Source organism: Macaca nemestrina, chromosome 9 (assembly GCF_043159975.1).
Source record: "Macaca nemestrina isolate mMacNem1 chromosome 9, mMacNem.hap1, whole genome shotgun sequence".
In the NCBI taxonomy this organism is placed as follows: Eukaryota; Metazoa; Chordata; class Mammalia; order Primates; family Cercopithecidae; genus Macaca; species Macaca nemestrina.
The window spans coordinates 69,227,876-69,246,794 of NC_092133.1; the positions used below are offsets into that span (position 1 = coordinate 69,227,876).

General features: G+C 38.8%; 1 protein-coding gene and 1 long non-coding RNA gene across 6 annotated transcripts in view; both read left to right on the forward strand.

The window, feature by feature from the left end:
• The window catches only part of LOC105466039 (mitochondrial calcium uniporter), a 206,120-nt gene that overhangs the window by 124,625 nt on the left and 62,576 nt on the right, over positions 1–18,919 (forward strand). The window lies entirely within an intron of this gene.
• Positions 1–18,919, forward strand: part of LOC139356015 (uncharacterized) — a 45,018-nt gene that overhangs the window by 14,023 nt on the left and 12,076 nt on the right. The window contains exon 3 of the long non-coding RNA XR_011607364.1: positions 1–18,919. This exon is cut by the window's right edge and continues 12,076 nt beyond it. This is a non-coding gene — a long non-coding RNA (uncharacterized lncRNA).

The window sequence follows — 18,919 nt, forward strand, 5'->3', positions numbered from 1 at the left end:
ATCACATGCAAAAAAACTGGGAAATTCGCACACAGCTGCAGTGATTGTAGTATTAATGCACACAGAAGAGTATCAGTTCTATTTTGTGTGATTCCCAACAAAAATGAAAACAAAATATTTTGCATTGTAATTGCACCCACGTGTTAGCCAATAAATTTCTTCTTACTTATTGGTTGGTTGGTTGATTGATTGGCTGAGTGCAGTAGTGCGATCACAGGTCACAGCAGCCTCAATCTCCTGGGCCCAAGTGATCTTACCACCTCAGCCTCCCAAGTAGCTAGGACTACAGGTGTGTGCCACTAGGCCTGGCTAATTTTTTATTTTTTGTAGAGATGGGGATTTGCTGGTTGCCCAGGCTGCTCTCAAACTGCTAGACTCAAGTAATATTCCTGCCTCTGCTCTGCCTCCCAAAGTTGTGGGATTACAGGCATGAACCACCTCACTGGACCCTAGTTTCTTTGTTTCTTTTCTTTTTCTTTCTTTTCCCCCTCCCCTCCCCTCTCCCTCTGTTTTTTTTTTTTTTTTTTTTTTTGAGACAGGGTCTCACTTTGTCGCCCAGACTGGAGTGCAGCAGTGCAATCTCAGCTCACTGCAACCTCCGCCTCCTGGGTTCAAGTGATTCTCATTCCTCAGCCTCCTGTGTAGCTGGGACTATAGGTGCCTGCCACCATGCCCAGCTAATTTTTTGTATTTTAGTGGCAATAGGGTTTCACCATATTGTCCAGGGAGGTCGGACTCCCAAGCTCAGGCAATCCGCCCACCTCAGCCTCCCAAAGTGCTGGGATTACAGGTGTGAGCCACTGCACCCGGCTGCCCTAGTATATTTCTGATGACAGAGAACTTCCATTTTGATAAGGTGTCAGTGAGAACCCAATCCTTTGCTTACAGTTTACCCTCTTTTTTTCCCCTTGCTGTTTATTTGTTGAATAAACCAGTTCAACTGTGCTATAGAAAGTCCCTGTGGAATTTGCTAGTCATTCCCTAGATATTTACCCATATAATAAATATTTATTGAGAGTCTGTTATGTACGGGCACTTCCTGCTTTCATAGTGCAACAGTCTAGTAGATGAACAAACACTAATAATCTCACGATTAAATATCAAATTTTAATTTCATAAGCACTTAGAAGAGAGATTTGAAGAAAACTTTAAGAGCATTTCATAAGGGATTTGACCTATTCCAGTTATCAAGGAGGTGGTAATTGAATGAGGTCTGCAAAAATGAGTAGGCATTAACCAGGCGAAGAAATGACCTAGGGGATCTTTCTCTAATCAGAAGAATGGGGAAAGGCCTGGAGCCCACAGAGAAGAATGAAGAATATAGGAAATTTCAAAAAGCCTGTGTGGTGAAGTACAGAGAGTGAGAAGGCTGATGTGAGATGAAGTCAAAGACATAGGTAGGGAATAGTCCGTGAAGAGCTTTTTCTTTTTTTTTCTTTGAGACGGAGTCTCACTCTTGTTGCCCAGGCTGGAGTGCAATGGCATGATCTCGGCTCACCGCAACCTCTGCCTCTTGGGTTCAAGCGATTCTCCTGCCTCATCCTCCCAAGTAGCTGGGATTACAGGCATGCACCACCATGCCTGGTTAATTTTTTTGTATTTTTAGTAGAGACGGGGTTTCTCTATACTGGTCAGGCTGGTCTCGAACTCCTGACCTCAGGTGATCCATCCGTCTTGGCCTCCCAAAGTGCTGGGATTACAGGCATAAGCCACTGCACCCGGCATGAAGAACTTTTTTTTTTTTTTTTGGTTTGTTTGTTTTGAGAGGGAAGCTCACTCTGTTGCCCAGGCTGGAGTGCAGTGGCGCGATCTCGACTCACTGCAAGCTCCAGCTTACTGCAAGCTCCGCCTCCCAGGTTCACGCCATTCTCCTGCCTCAGCCTTCCGAGTAGCTGGGACTACAGGCGCCTGCCACCACGCCTGGCTAATTTTTTGTATTTTTAGTAGAGACGGGGTTTCACCTTGTTAGCAGGATGGTCTCGATCTGCTGACCTCGTGATCCGCCAGCCTTGGTCTCCCAAAGTGCTGGGATTACAGGCGTGAGCCACCGCGCCCGGCCATGAAGAGCTTTAAAGACGGCTATGTGGAGGCCTTTGATTCATTAATTCATTCAGATATGCAATGGTTATTTGAGGGAATGTGTCGGTTATTTGAGGGAATGTGTCTGTTATGTGACAGGCACTTCTCTTGGTGCCAGGAACATACAGAATTAGTCATGGACCTTGCATTCTAGTGGTGGTGTAGGCAGTGGGGAAGAGGGTGGGAACAATAAATCAATAAGAAAGAATCACATGTGAAGTTCCAAGAATAAAATAAAGCAGAGTCTTGTGTTTAAAGCGATTGTTGAGCTACTTTAGATTGAATGGAAAGAGAGGACCTTTTTGAGAAGGGATTGTTTAGTGAAACCTGAATGATGAGAAGAAACCAGTCATGAAAAAAAAAAAAAAAAATCTATGGAAGGAATGTTTCAGGCAGAGAAACGAAATTATGCAAGGCCATGAAGCCAGAAGCAAGCTTGGCCAGTTCAAGGAACAGTTCAAGAAGACGTTGGCCTGGGACATAAGTAGTGAGGATGTCAGAGTTACAAAATAAGGTTGGGAGAGGCATATAGCTAACATATAGCTATTAAACCATATTACAGAATCAGTCACAAAATAACACAGCTCTAAAGAGTGACATTTGCTTTGGTAGTAAATGTGGTTCCTTAAATCACTGAGAAACAATATTTATTGTTTTGCTTTTCACACTCAGGAGTAGCATTTTCATTTATTATGTGGAAATTTAGCTGAGCTTAAAAGCCTGATGGCCACAAAGACTTTTATAAGGTTGTACATCTGTAGAGTGAAGGGGGAAAGAAGATGCATTGACAGTAATTTAATTATTTAGTACAGTCAGCTGAACTAAAACTTAAATGAGAATTTGGAGTATATTACCTAAGCCTAAAGATAACCTTTTAATGGCTTCCTATTGTGCCAAGAGCACTTCTTCTGAAATCTTAAAAAAAAAGTGACAGCACTTCTCCTTGGAAATGGCAACTTTTAATGTGGTCTAAGCCAAGAAGACTAATGAAATTTGCTTAAGTTCAATGAGTTCTTTTTTTGTTTGTCATTTTTATTAGAAAAGGAGGCCAATCATCATAGTATAATCAAACTCCAAAGTTTAGCTCCCAGGTAACTCAGTTCTAAATAGTTCATTGGAACAGTGAATCTAATACTTTGATTGTTTTGCCTCCTTTTACTCCTTTCACCATATACATACCCACTCTCTCTCTCCTCTCTCACACACACATAAGCTTTACTCAGAAAATAGACCTGATGTTGGATTTTTGACTTCAGTGTTGACTGGCTGTTCTAAGGGATGGCCAACAGAAGATAGGGCACTGGGAATCGTTTTCCTTTTCTTACCCAAGAACATCTGTTATTCATAAAATAACATATTCTGGTAATATGTATTTCCTGCAAATTATTAGCAGGAAATAGAAAAAACTGAAAAGGAAAATAATTGATTTCTGTCCAGATTCTGTTTACTTACTTAAACATCTAATTACTTTTCCAAATAGAAACAGTCACTTAAATGCAATCTAGTCAATAAGCAACATGAAATAGGAAAATTTATAGCAGTCTATTGACAAGCTTATTTTACTTGATGGTAAATAGAGGATTTCTTTACGGAACACTTTTTAGGAGAAGAATAACCTGAATTTAAAGAGTAGTCACATTTTACAATGCCATGCTATCACCACTAATGGATATTAGGTTTCCTTTGTCATTATATTCAGCAATTGGCTTACCTTTTCTTCCACCTGCTATCTTTGAAACTCAGCCATTTTCTCTTGTCTTTGGCTTCTGATACAGATCTCATTACCAGCCAAATGAGAACAGATTCAAGTAAATGTTTGCCCTGAAATTAGACAAGTCTACTGTAGAAATTTGTTTGTGAGGCAAGAACAGTCATAGGCATCTGAAACACTAGCTTCAACGGAACATATAATGATTGCAGAATCCAAAGAAATATTTCACAATTTTGACTCAAGAATGAAGTTCCCATAAAATTGTTTTAAGTTTTCAGGTAGATTCTTAATATTCATGGCGTAGATAGCCATTAGATGAAAGGAAATAAGACCCTAGTAACATTTTTTAAGGTCATCTTGTAGAAGGAAGTATCCTTTCAGTACCTTGAGGGAGAGTTAAGATTGGTTTATTTTCTGGAAAGCCTCATGCATTAGTCCGTTCTCACATTGCTATAAATAACTACTCGAGACTGGGTAATTTATAAAGAAAAGAGGTTTAATCGACTCACAGTTCTGCAGCCTGTACAGGAAACATGGCTGGGAGGCCTCAGGAAACCTAGAATCATGGCAGAAGGCAAACGGGGAGCAAGCACATCTTACCATGGTGGAGCAGGAGAGAGAGAGTGTGAAGAGGGAAGTGCTACATACTTTTAGACAACCAGATCTCGTGAGAACTCACTCACTGTCATGAGAACAGCAAGGGGGAAATCCGCCTCCATGATTCAGTCACCTCCTACCAGGTCCCCCTACCGAAATTGGGAATTAGAATTTTACATGAGATTTGGGTGGGGACACAGAGCCAAACCATATCATCTTGGAAATTATAAGATGTTTTGTCTTTATCCTTTCAGCAATGAGGAGCCAGTGAAAGTGTTCTGAAGAGATGATAATATCATCCTTCCTTTCTTTTGGAGAGCGACTGGTGCATTCTGATGGATATATTAGAAGGACAAAAGATTGGAGGCAATTGCAGTAGTAGTGACAATAACAGTTCTTTTTTGAGTGCCAGGCACTGTGCTCACTGTGCTTAATGCTTTATATGCATTAGCCCTTTGTCTTTTTTGTTTTTTTGTGTTTTTTTTTTTTGAGACAGAGTCTGGCTCTGTCGCCCAAGCTGGAGTGCAGTGGCTGGATCTTGGCTCACTGCAAGCTCCGCCTCTCGGGTTTACGCCATTCTCCTGCCTCAGTCTCCCGAGTAGCTGGGACTACAGGCGCCCGCCACCTCGCCCGGCTAGTTTTTTCGTATTTTTTAGTAGAGACAGGGTTTCACCGTGTTAGCCAGGATGGTCTCGATCTCCTGACCTCGTGATCCGCCCATCTTGGCCTCCCAAAGTGCTGGGATTACAGGCTTGAGCCACCGCGCCCGGCCAGCCCTTTGTCACCTCACAATATCTGGATTTATCTAAACAGAAACTAAGACTTGAGGTAGTCAATGGAACTTGCTCCAAACCACAAAGCTAATAAATGGGAGAGCTGGGATTCAAATCCATTGGTGACTTTAGGGCCTGTGCTCTTAACCACTGAGTTATATTAATGTTGATAGAAAAAAGAAGGAACAGAAAGAAGCAAAAAGGGTGATGGTAGACTTGATAAGACGTGGAATTGGCTGGGAGTACAAAGTGAAGACTCTAAAATGACTATGGGTCTTAAAGCCTGAGAGACTGACCAAAAAGTTTGAGTTATAATTAATCGAAATAGGAAACATCAGAGTGGAGCAGGTTTGGGAACATATATTACTTCAGGGACTTAGAAGTATATTTGATAGAGCTATTCTAATAAGCAGTTGGAAATTTGAATCTGAAAATCAGTACAGAAAGGACTCAAGACGTTATTTTCATTGAGATAATAACTTGAAGTTCTAAGAAAGGTTGAGCTCTCCAAACAGAATAAGTATGAAAAGACAAGGGCAAAGAATAAGCCTTGATGAGTATTTAGGGGATAGCTGGAAGAGCAAGAAGCCAATAAAGGAGACATAGAAGTGGTCAAAGACAGTAGAGTAAGAAGTAAATTCAGGAACTCCTAGAGTGTCATAGAATTCAAAGAAAATTTCAGGAGGGAGGAGGTAGTCAGCAGTATCAAATGTTTCCAAAAAGGCATAATAGTATGAAAAATGAGAAAACATCAGTGGAAATTAGGATTAGTGAAGGCAGGCTTGTGTGTGTGTGTGTGTGTGCGCGCGCGCGCGCATGTGCGCAACGTATGTGTATGGGGGTGGGCACAGTGTAGAACTAGACATATTTAAGGTTGGAGAAAGGAGCTATTGAAGTTGGAGCATTAAAGATGCAAGAGAGAAGAACTAACTGAAGAAGTAAAGGTATTCACCTTGCAAAGGAGTGGGGAGACATCTTTCCCTGTGTTAGAATGAAAGAAGAGAAAAAGAGAAAATTGAGAGAAACTTGGTGTTGGAGAAGACAGAAATTGTAAGGGTGAAATTTCAGAAATTTCCTATTTTAATGGTTTCGTTAAAATAGGAGGTGAGGTCTTCAACTGAGAGGCAGGAAACAGTTCCGAATAGCTTCTGTAGGGAAGAAGTCCGAGAGTCCACTGACACATGTGAAAGCATTTAGTGGGTAAACTTTATCATCTAGCTAAGATTTGATAACATGATTTTGTAGTGACGTCAGTTAAGACAATTATGTTGCCTTTTTTTTTTTTTTTTTTTTTTTTTGTTGTTGATGGAGTTTTGCTCTTGTTGCCCAGGCTGGAGTTCAGTGGTGCAATCTTGCCTCACTGCAACCTCTGCCTCCCGAGTTCAAGTGATTCTTCTGCCTCAGCCTCCCAAGTAGCTGAGATTACAGGTGCCTGCCACCACGCCAAGCTAGTTTTTGTTGTTGTTGTTTTGTGTTTTTAGTAGAGACAGGGTTTCACCATGTTGGCCAGGCCGGTCTTGAACTCCTGACCTCAGGTGATCTACCCGCCTCAGCCTCCCAAAGTGCTGGGATTACAGGCGTGAGCCACTGCGCCTGGCCTGTGTTGACTTTTTCTCACAGGCCTTGCTTTATCCCACAGCAGGAGTTGATGAAATAAATTTACCAGAAGGTTAGAATTGGCACAGTAGGTCTAGGAGATCAAGGAAGCCAAAATGCTAGAGAACACAGTTAAAATAAGGCTTATACTGAGTATGGAGGTAGTAGTAGAGAAAGGACAATAGGCCTGGAGAATATTGAAAAGACTTGGTAACTTTTGGTTGTACCCAGTAAGAAACCTCCAACCTTCTCAATACATGCTTTTAGAAATAGCTATTCAGTGTATACTTTATTAGTTTACCAACTGGGGTCACCCTTCGAACCAAAATAAACTTAAATCTTTTACTGCCAGTTTCTCAAGACAAAAATGAGTAATTTATAATGTAGGAAAGATAGACTGTAAAATAATTGATAAGATTTAAGTCTGGATTGCCTTTTTCAGTTTGGTTGTGGTGGCTGTTGTTTGAGAAAAAAGGTTATTAATGTTAAAGGATAGTTGCATTCTAGACTCAGTGAGCCAAAATAAAATTTGTTGCGAACTTGTTAATGTGTTCATGTGTGTTTTTTGTTGAACTGAGTTGACATTTTTATGACAAACATTTTTTTGTGTCTGTTGTTCAATGAGAAGAGGGCCAAATATAACCAGTAGACTTGGTCCTCTACTAATCTGAATAATAAGATTTGTTTTGTAAGACCTGTGGGGTCCCTTCAGATTATTCTTACAACTGGATTTTCTTTTCTTAGCTAAACAGCTGCACAATCTCTCTTTGCTTTTCTTTCAATGATCACATTAGAGTTCCAGAGCAAGAGGCATCTTTCACTCAGTTTAGTTTGATTGAAAAGGCCCACTTAATTAAAATGCGTAAGTTGTCTTTGAGCTTATCATGTAATGATTTTCTTCTATCTCTGTATTAAGAGACTAAGTAATGATAATGTTTTGAATTTTTGCAAAATAAATTTCATGTTAACTTATCTTTGAAGATAAAAGATAATTTCTCAAGATAACATAACTATGTTTTAAAAAGAATTTTACCAACAGGCCATACTGTCTTTTTCAGTCTTATTTTCATATTCATAGAATTCTGAATGCTGTCTTTTCTTTTATTAACATATAATCAGAAACATTTCCCTGTATCTTCCTCCTTGTTCAGTAAAAAAATAAATTTTATTCAGCCAACCCTGTGTTCCTTGTCATTTATGTACTAGATACACTTGAAAACAGTTTCCTATATTGAACGTATTTTAGGAAATAATAGTATTTACCTATTCATTTTGGATGTTTATAGTGCTTTTTTTTTTTTTGACATGGAAAGTAAAATGCTTTTAATTTGTAATTTCAAGGTTTCTTTTCGAGAGGGAGTCTTGCCCTACTGCCCAGGCTGGAGTGCAGTGGTGCGATCTCGGCTCACTGCAACCTCTACTGCCTGGTTCAAGCAATACTCCTGCCTCAGCCTCCCAAGTAGCTGGGATTACAGACACCTGCCACCATGACCAACTAATTTTTGTATTTTTAGTAGAGGCAGGGTTTCACTATGTTGGCCAGGCTGGTCTCGAACTTCTGAGCTCAGGTGATCCACCCGCCTCAGCTTCCCAAAGTGCTGGGATTACAGGTGTGAGCCATTGCGCCCATCCTCAAGATTTCTTATACTTCATTATTGATATGAGGTGGAGATAGTGGGCTGAGCAAGAGACAGTACAAAAGGAAGAAAAGTGACCGGAGAGAACAGAATTCTGTGAAGAGATTTAGTGGTTGAAGACATGATGCAAAAGGACAAAGGAACCTCAGGGATGGTCTCTAGTGAACAATCTTTAGTATTATTGAGATATGCTTTAAAATAGCATCAGAAATGAAGGGCTGTTTTCTGACATAACTTTCTATCATTACAGAAGCAAATGGTTGCAAAGTAATGTAAAGAGGAAGTAAGCTTTCTTCCCATTACTGCTTTATGTAATGTTTTATCAAATGCTTTGGCTTTATGTTGTCCGGTTTTTAGTGTCCTGTGGGAAGTTAATGGAGAGGAGTATCCAGCCCTGAGTAAATTCAAAAATACGCAGCTTGACAAGTTAATCATCTCTGTGGCTTAGTGCTTCAAGATGTGCTTTAACTGTCACCTCTGATTCCTGGATCACTTTCTTCACTGTCTTTCTGAGCTGTACTAAACATTAAATAACATGAGGGCTCCTTGCTGCCAGCATTTGGAATACAGTCTAGTTCCTAGCCCAGTGTCCTAGCCCAACATTCTGGATTTTTTATATATGCTGTGAGGATGACTCATGGCAAGAGTTTGTTCAAACAGATTCACCATAGGAAGCTGAAGTGAGAGCTTTTGGCAACACAGGTAGGGCCCATTGGAACATAAATTCAAATGATATATTGCTAGTTGTGGACTGCTAGTGAGCAACAACTGACCAGCCAACTTGAAATTAACATTTAGAGTTAGTGTCTTTTTATGAGCAAAGGCATCAGCCAGCAGTGTTATGTAACGTCCAGAGCTGTAAACAACTCTGCAGAAACCTAACCCTTTAATTGTAGAAGGTAATGAAAAATCAGGTAAAACTTGGGAAAGAAGTTGTAAGAGATCTGTTAATTTAAATACCAGCTCTTTTTTTTTTTTTTTTTTTTTTTTAAGAGGGAGTCTTGCTCTGTTGCCCAAGCTGGAGTGCAGTGGCACAATCTTGTCTCACTGCAACTTCCGCCTCCCGGGATCAAGCCATTCTCCTGCCTGAGCCTCCTGAGTAGCTGGGATTACAGGCATGTACCACCACACCTGGCTAATTTTTGTAGTTTTAGTAGAGACAGGGTTTCACCATGCTGGCCAGGCTGGTCTCGAACTCCTGGCCTCAAGTGATCCGTCCCGCCTCAGCCTCCCAAAGTGCTGGGATTACAGGCCTGAGCCACTGTGCCCAGCAAATAACATCTCTCTTGATGTCTGCACTATGGATAGCATATTTTTGTGATTTTTTTTTTCCTGACTGAAATGAAACAACACGATTGTTGTAAACAATATGGAAACTGTACATAAATTATAACCTGCAGATCTATTTAGTCTATGTCCTTCAGGTCTATAAATATATATGTATATATATATATGTGTGTGTGTGTATATATATGTGTGTGTGTGTGTGTGTATATATATATATTTTTTTTTTTTTTTTTGAGATGGAGTCTTGCTCAGTCGCCCAGGCTGGAGGGCGGTGGTGCGATCTCGGCTCACTGCAAGCTCTGCCTCCTGGGTTCACGCCATTCTCCTGCCTCAGCCTCCCAAGTAGCTGGGACTACAGCGCCCGCCACCATGCCCGGCTAATTTCTTTGTATTTTTAGTAGAGACGGGGTTTCACCGTGTTAGCCAGGATGGTCTCGATCTCCTGACCTCGTGATCCGCCCGTCTCGGCCTCCCAAAGTGCTAGGATTACAGGCGTGAGCCACCGCGCCCGGCCATATATATATTTTTTAAACATAATTTAGGTTCTTGCTGCACACTGTGTTTTGTAACTGACACCTAGACCCAAAGAATTTTGAACCTTAAAAACCCCCCCAATCTAACCTTATGAAATTGGAGGAGATATTTGAATCCAAGTGGCAAGGGATGGAAAAGGAAGGCAGTTACATACATGTCAACAAATGAGGGTCAAAGCAAATGGAAGAGTGCAACAGGAACTTTAGTAATGGTCAGGTGAAACTGGTAATCCTAATCATGGTAAACTGGTAAAAACCTAATTTGTAAGTGTGCCATGGAAGTCTTTTATAGTGCAGCATTCTGCAACTGCCTTTAATCCAAGTGATACAACTGATTTGGCATGGCTGCTGGAACGGATCTCCAAACAAATGTTGTTCCTGGCACAGGCTTGTTCTGAGCAATTCTTTCACACTGCTGATGTTGTTTTTTTTGTTTTTTTGTTTTTTTAAATATATCTTTCATTCCCTGGTGCATTAAAACCTATCAGGCCTATAATTTTTTGCTTTAAAGATTAGCTCTTCTTACAATGTAATGTGTGAGGAAGAGACTTCAATTAAAAGTAGCAGAATAAAGGAATTTTTACTCTTCCTTTCTTTTTTGAAACTCACTAAAAACAAGAAGACAGGAAAATAAGAAGTTCATTATTAGTGAAACTAGGCACAAAGCTAAGCCCCAGAATACAAACAATGAAGCATAACTTGCCAAATACATACTATGAAATCTAGACCACATATAGGAGGATGCTGAACCTCTCCTGTGAATTCCAAGCAATGTACTGATTTCTCTAAAAGTAAGGGTTATATTACTTTAAAGGTCTAACCAGTGAACCTTTATTGTAGTGTTCTGACATTTAGTTTTTTTATAGACTCAAATTATAGATATGACCTGTTACAAAAAATAGGAATCTGTCCAACACAAGTGTTAAGAAATAATAAGGCAATAGGAGGAGATGAAAAACCAGTGGGAAAACCTTAGGAAAGAAGTATAAAAGAAAAATAAAAGCGTTAGAGAAGTGAAAACCACATCAGAAATAACAAAGAGTAAATGTAATCAGAGACATGGCTAAGAGGCTTGAGGAAATTATATAAATTTAAGAAAATACAGATATAAAAATTATAGAGAAGATGATAAGGGAAAACAAAGGACATCTATGCATGGCATCAGCAAATTTGTAAAGGGCCCAAAAATAAATACTTTAGGCTTTGCAACCATATAGTTTCTGTTACAGGCATTCAGCTCTGCCTCTTATAGTACAGGAGCAGCCATACACACTATATATGGCTGTGTTCCGGTGAAACTTTATTTACAAAAACAGATGGTGAGCTGGATTTTGCCTGATTTTGGTTGCTGACCTTCGTTGTGGAGAGAAATAACAAATGGAACTGAAGTAATATTTAGAGCTATAATAGAAAAATTTTTCTGAAATCATTAAAACCTTGAATCAAAGATGACTACCCCGTGGCCCAGGATAATTGATATAGAACAATTGATACTGAGGCATATTTTGGTGAAAGTATAGAACTTAAATGGATAAAGAATTTGGTGGTCATGTAGGTAGTGGGATGGGGGACAGAGCTTGGGCTTACCTTAGCTTTCTCTTTAGCAAGAAACAATGTTAGAAAACAGTAGAGGAATGTTGACCATGCCTTTAGGTTAACCTGGGATTTTTTAACCAGCAAAATACTTTAAGCATAAATATTAGTACACGATGTGCTCTAGCATGGAAAAGCTCAGCAAATCTAATACCCATGAGATCTTTTTCAGACAGATTACATCATGATTAAAAACCTACCTAATCGAAAGAATAATCAAAGAATTCAGAAATAAACTGATAAAAAAACAGTGTGATAAGAATTAAATTCATTTCATTACAGAGTTAATATGCCTCAGTGGAAATTATACTTTCAGAATAGATTATAAGTTTATAATCTTGATATTATAAAAATAACATAAATCAGGTGGGGAAGGGAAGTGTAAATATCATTCCTTCATAGCAAGAAGGATCACTTGAGGCCATAAATTCAAGATCAGCCTGGCCAACATGGTGAAACCCCATCTCTATTAAAAATACAAAAATACATGGTGGCAGGCTCCTGTAATCCCAGCTGCTTGGGTGGTGAGGCACGAGAATCACTTGAACCGGGGAGCGGAGGTTGCAGTGAGCCGAGATCATGCCACTGCACTCCAGCCTGGGAGACAGAGTGAGACTCCATCTCAAAAAAATAATAAAAAAATAAACTCTAGAGGGATCTTTTAGGAACTGGTATATCATATGATTCAACACTCATTAACAAGTCTGGTTTTACATCAGATTTTTTTTCTTCAGCTATTTCAGTGAAAACTTTAAAATATTTTAAAAATAACAAGTAGGAATGGGCAAAACATAAAAGATGAGATTTATTCAGTTGTACAGTAGAAGTTTTAGCAATCATTTAAGTAAAAGGAAATTTCCTCTGGCTTCCTGAATTCAGTAATTGAAAGCTATTCCTTTACAGCCAATTGGTGTGTGCTTTTAAATAGCCAACACACAGTGATTAAGACTAAGACGTCAGCGGGGCACAGTGGCTCACACATAATCCCAGCACTCAGGAGGCTGAGGTAGGAGGATCTCTTGAGCTCAGAAATTTGAGAACAGCATTGACAACATAGCAATACTGAATTTCTATTTAAAAAATTAAAAATTTAGCTGGGGTGGTGGCAAGCACCACCAGCTACTTTAGATGCTGAGGCGGTGGATCACTTGAGTCCAGAAGACCCAGGCTGCAGTGAGCTGCACTCCAGCCTGAGTGACACAGGAGATGTTATCTCAGAACAAAACAAACAAAAATGAATACATAACCTGGTGAGGTTGCTGACCTTCATTACAAAAGAATCTTCTGGACAGCCAGGCAAACAAGCAAGTTCATATAAATGTGATGAGGAATGGTAACATACTATCATTATTTAAATAGTTGCATTTAACAACTTAATTGACTAATAAAAATTGTTCTACAGCAAACTTAACTACTCATGTATTTCTCTTTCTTTACTAGTGATTTATAATTACTTATTGGACTAGTTTCCTGCATATTCTTCCCCTGACACCTTAAAATTAGTGTAATCCAGAAGCATTCAGGAGAATCATTTTTGGTTAGTAGTTTCCCTTACACCGTCTGTTACTTGGTCCAGAATTTCTGTGGTATCAAATATAAGACCTCTATATTGTAAAGCAAATACCCTATATCTATGTACATTTCAAGTAGAGTAATTTCAAGCTTCCACCTTGGAGAAGAGAGTAAACTCTCCTCAGATATGTTTGTTTTTTACCCTTCTACTTAGCATCATTGACACAATATAGTAATAGGACCCTTTAGTCAGTTCCATCTCATCACATGTCATTTCCTTGTAGAATTCCAATTTTACTTTATTTTCTTGTATTGACCTTACCTCCTTCTTAATAGTAACCTGAGGTAGGCTAGTTTGCTATACTGTATAAGGAAACCTGATATTATTTTGAAAAACGTGTAAATCTGTTCTTTAAACTTTGCTTGCCGTGACCACTGTCCTTGGACATTAGAATTTTATTGTCTTTAAGATGACAGTTATTAAGTGGTTACTATAAATGAGCATTAATAGAAGTACATGCACTGTTCCTGTTTTTAAAAGGCTTACATTCTAGTTCAAGTTTTTGTTTTATTGTTGTTGTTTTTAAGAGATGGAGTCTCACTGTGTTGCCCAGGCTGGACTCGAACTCTTAGGCTCAAGCAATTCTCCTACCTCAGCCTCCTGAGTAGGTGGGACAGAGGAGTGTGCCGTCACACCCAGTTTAGTTCGAAAAGTATCTTAAATGTTAGTAAAACTGTGTCTTATTTTGTATTAGTAAAGTAATAAGTAGACAATAGTAGAGCCTTTAATGGACTTCAGTGACCCAGAGAACACTTAAGATTTTGTCCCAATGGAAATTAACATTTATTGAGTGACTTTGCATGTACTATAACAAAATCCAGTCAAGTACTAACTCTAACCTCTAAATGTGAAAAATATTTTGACTTGTATTGTTCTTTTAGAATTTTGTAAAATGGAAAATAGCTGCTTGAAAATAAGCAAAATTAACAATGTTAAATTTCCCTCTTGAAAAAGAATTAGCTGATAGGAAAGTTATAGAGTAGAAAACTTAAAAAGGCTTAAACAGTTTATAACTAAGCAACTCTTCTGGCTATGTTAGATTGAAAAATTTGATTTAAAATGAAAAGTTCCTCTCTAACCTAGGTCACCTGTGACTTTTCAGATTTTCATGTGCTTCAAAGCTAGGATTAGTGAGAAGAGAGAGGCTAAGTGTGAGCAAACCATGATTGCTTTGTTGTGGTTAATAATATTCACAGTGTTTTGCTAACTCACATTATGAAAATAAAGCAGAAAGTACTATTCTAAGAAGCCATCGACGTTCTTTGGCCTTCTTGACTTCTATGATTTCTATTTTGGAAACTTGAACTCCTTTACCACACCCTGATTGTAGAACTGACCAGTTTTTATTTATTGCCATTGTTACTGAAGATAATTAGTGAATTATTTAGTGGCATTGAATCTAAAGATGAAGACGATGGCCATCCTCACAGAGCTTGTGTTGTCAAGACATAAGAATAGTACTAACTCAACCGGGCGTGGTGGTTCATGCCTATAATCCCAGCACTTTGGGAGGTCAAGGCGGGTGGATCACCTCAGGTCAGGAGTTTGAGACCAGCCTGGCCAACATGGTGAAACCCTGTCTCTACTAAAAATACAAAAATTAGCCGGGCGTGGTGGCGCATACCTGTAATCCCAGCTACTCGGGAGGCTGAGGCAGGAGAATTGCGTGAACCCGGGAGGCGGAGGTTGCAGTGAGCCAAGATTGCACCATTGCACTCCAGCCTGGGCAACAAGAGCAAACCTCTGCCTCAAAAAAAAAAGAAAAAAAAAAATACTGACCCAACATTGTCTTATCAATGCTGTTAAATGATGTTAAACATATTGGCATTCAGTGTTACACATTGGAAATAAAAGTTACTTCTAACTCTTAATACTTTAATCCTCCTTTTTTAGAAACGTTCATTCAGTATATAAACAGATGCCAGTTTTTACTCTGTTGTATCTCTGTTATGCTTTCTTCTGCTGGACAAGACAGAGCAATAGATAAGATATTTTGTAGGATGACATTTGAAATTTTCAAGGGAGAAGTCCATGAAGAATGGTGTCTGGAAATTTACCAACATCTCTAAAAATCAATAGCAGAGAGGGATTTAGTTCAGTTTTCCTTATTTTGACAAATCAAGTGAGCCAGGAACAGCCTTATGACTTGCAGGCCATACATAGTTTGCTACTTTGAGGAAGTAGCTTTTGTGGCACGTCTGACATTTTTGTGAGAAGGCAGAGTAGAAATAGGGAAAGAAGGGGGGCGAGAAGAGACAGCTACCACATACAGTCAAGACAAAACTTGCTAGCCCTTTCATTAATTGTTGCTACTTCTGTTTCCCACCATTCCCTCTACCCCAACATGCTAAATATTCATCCGTAAGTTTGTTTATTTTTCATCAGTAACTTTGGATAGCAGAATTCTTATTAAATAAAAAGCAAGGGGAAAGTTTTTACATTCAAGGAGCTTACAATATTCTGAGTATCACTTTCAGTTTCCTAGGCTGTAATAACTCATCAACCTAACATTTTTGGATTTTTAATAAATACTTCCTTATTTTTTATTTTGAAAATTTTCAAATCTGTATAGAAGTGAAAGAATAATGCAGTAGACATCTAAATTCCCTTTACCTAGATTCAGTAGTTGTTAACATTTTTCCAGTCTTTTTTTTTTTTTTTTTTTGCACTAAGCCATTTGAGCCATCATTGACACTTCATTCATAAAAAGTTCATAATATGTCTCCTATGGACATTCTTCTACATAATCATAATACAAGTTTTGTACTCAATAAATTTATCTTAGGTGATAGTATTGTATAGTTAAATTGTAGTGTATTGAAAAATATAGTGAGATAGTTGTTAACCCAAGGAAAATTGGTTTTTTACTGCCTGCCTCGATGGAAAATACATTTTGCCCATTGAAGAAAAGTCTGAGGGGAAAGTGTGTACGATTTATTCAGTGAACATGAGTGATATATGTCTGTTATAGGGCAGGAAGAAATAATCATGCTAGAAGTAAGGATCTTGCATCAATGGGGATGTGTCACAAAATATCCATTTACATTTCTGCCTCAAAGAATATTTCATTTGTGCTGTGCATGTGAATATATTTACATGCCTTGTGTTTTTGTCATTATTATTTACAAACATTTCTAGATAATTTTGTCAGTAAGAAATAAGGTAGTATGTGCCAGGTGCCATAGGAACTATTTATTAGATTTGATTCTTAATAATTTTTCTCATTCTCCTATTCTACAAGCTATACTCATGAACTTCCCAGGTTAATTGTTGGAAGGAAATAGACAGTTTTGGTATTTCTCAGTTTCACTTTTGACCTCATGCTCATAGTTGCTATAGGGTAAACATTTAGGTGATTATTTGTCAAAATTGCTCTGACTTTGCTTTGAAAGAGAAACACAGGTGTCCTTCTGGACTACTTCATCAGTTTGATTAGTATTTTTTTTTTTTTCGAAACAGAGTCTTGCTTGTTGCTCAGGCTGGAATGCAATGGTGCGATCTTGGCTCACTGCAACCTCCACCTCCCAAGTTAAAGCGATTCTCCTGCCTCCACCTCTCAGGTAGCTGGGATTACAGGTGCCCACCACCACGCCCAGCTAATTTTTTGCATTTTTAGTAGAGACGGGGTTTCACCAGGTTGGCCAGGCTGGTCTCGAACTCCTGACCTCAGGTTATCCACCTGCCTTGGCTTCCCAAAGTGCTGGAATTACAGGCGTGAGCCACCGTGCCCAACCTGGTTAGTATTTTTTAATGGGATAACAAAATGAAGTTAACAGTGCTTTTGGTCAGTAGTTATTCCCTACCACTTTCCATACGTGTTCCCTTTCTGTTGTTGGTTCCCCCCACCACCAAGTGGTGACATGGTACTAGACTCCAGAGAATAATCTGCCCTTTAACAGCTCAGTATTGAGACCAGAACCTGCATGTTGTACATACAATTCTGTTCCTAGATTCAGTGCCCGTTCTGCTAACTGAAATTGATTTTTCCTTTATTTCTAAAGCATTGTCCCATTTTTTGTTAACTTTGTAACTTCTTTGTGATCATTACTCCTGTCTAAGAGAAGTGATGGGTTCCTATATTGTAGGAAACAAACTAGAACGGGAACAAAGATCCATGATGAAAGTCAAACAGGCTTGTAAGACTTAAGTCAAACAGGCTTGTAAGACTTAATTTTTTTTTTTTTTAACTAAAACTTTTGGTCTTCAAGGCCTGCATGAAGTACAAGGATCAACATTTTCTTAATGAAATGCACCCGTCTCATAAAATGTAGTGAAGTAATCAGCAAATTTTAAATTTCATCTGGTGTTTAAATATTATGATTTATTTGTGAGAAAGTTTTTGAATAATGTGTATTCCTTCTAGAAAACTGCTTTAAAAACCAATTGATTTATGTAAATCTGGAGAATGAAAATGACCCAGTCCAATCTTTCTTTCCAGTCTCAATAAGATTGATATCCACGCCTGAGTTCCAAAAGCATGCTTTTCTGCTTGACTTTTACTCCACAATGTTTAGGGTGGCAGCATATTATATTTAGAAAGTTCCTCAGAACAATTTCTTGAAAATCTTGACTTTACAGGGATAGAATATCTCTCTAGGCTGTGAAGAAACAAAGTTAAGCCCTTTGTCATACACACGAAAATGTCAACTTCAACTCAGCTGGTATTAAAAGCCCATGGCAACATCAAATCCAACAAAAAGTATTATAGGATTCTTACTTTTTTCAAGTGCACATGGAACATTTTCCAGCTGACCACAGTTAGACCATAAAGCAAGTCCTAATAAATTTCAAGGGATTTAAATCATACAGAGTATGTTCTCTAACCACAGTGGAATTAAGATAGAAATTATATTTTCACTGGAAAATCTTCTGGTATTTGAAATCTGCATCAAAGAAGAAATAACGGCTGGGCTGGTGGTGGCTCACGCCTGTAATTCCAGCACTTTGGGGAGGCCGAGGTGGGCGGATCACCGGAGGTCAGGAGTTCAAGACCAGCTTGGCCAACATGGTGAAACCCCGTGTCTACTAAAAATACAAAAATTAGCCGGGCGTGGTGACAGATGCCTGTCCCAGACACCAATCCCAGCTACTAGGAGGCTGAGGCAGGAGAATTGCTTAAACCTGGGAGGCGGAGGTCACAGTGAGCCAAGATCGCGCCGCTGCACTCCAGCGTGGGCAACAGAACGATACTCCTTCTCTAAATAAATAAGGAAATAACAACCAAGACTGACAGATCAAGAAAAAGTAGTCATAGTTTACTAATACTAGGAACAACAAAAAAAGGCAATGCCACTATACATTCTATGGCCGTTAAAAAGTTATGAGGGTATTCTGAACAACTTTATGTCAATACATTTAAAATTTCACGCAAAATGGACAAATTCCTAGAGTAACATGACTTACCAAAAACCAACATTAAACTTGATAATAAAAAGACAACCCAATGTAAAAATGGACAAAGATTCCGAATAGGTATTTTTCCAATGAAGATATAAAGGTGGTCAGTAAGCATATGAAAAAATGCTCAACATCATTACTTA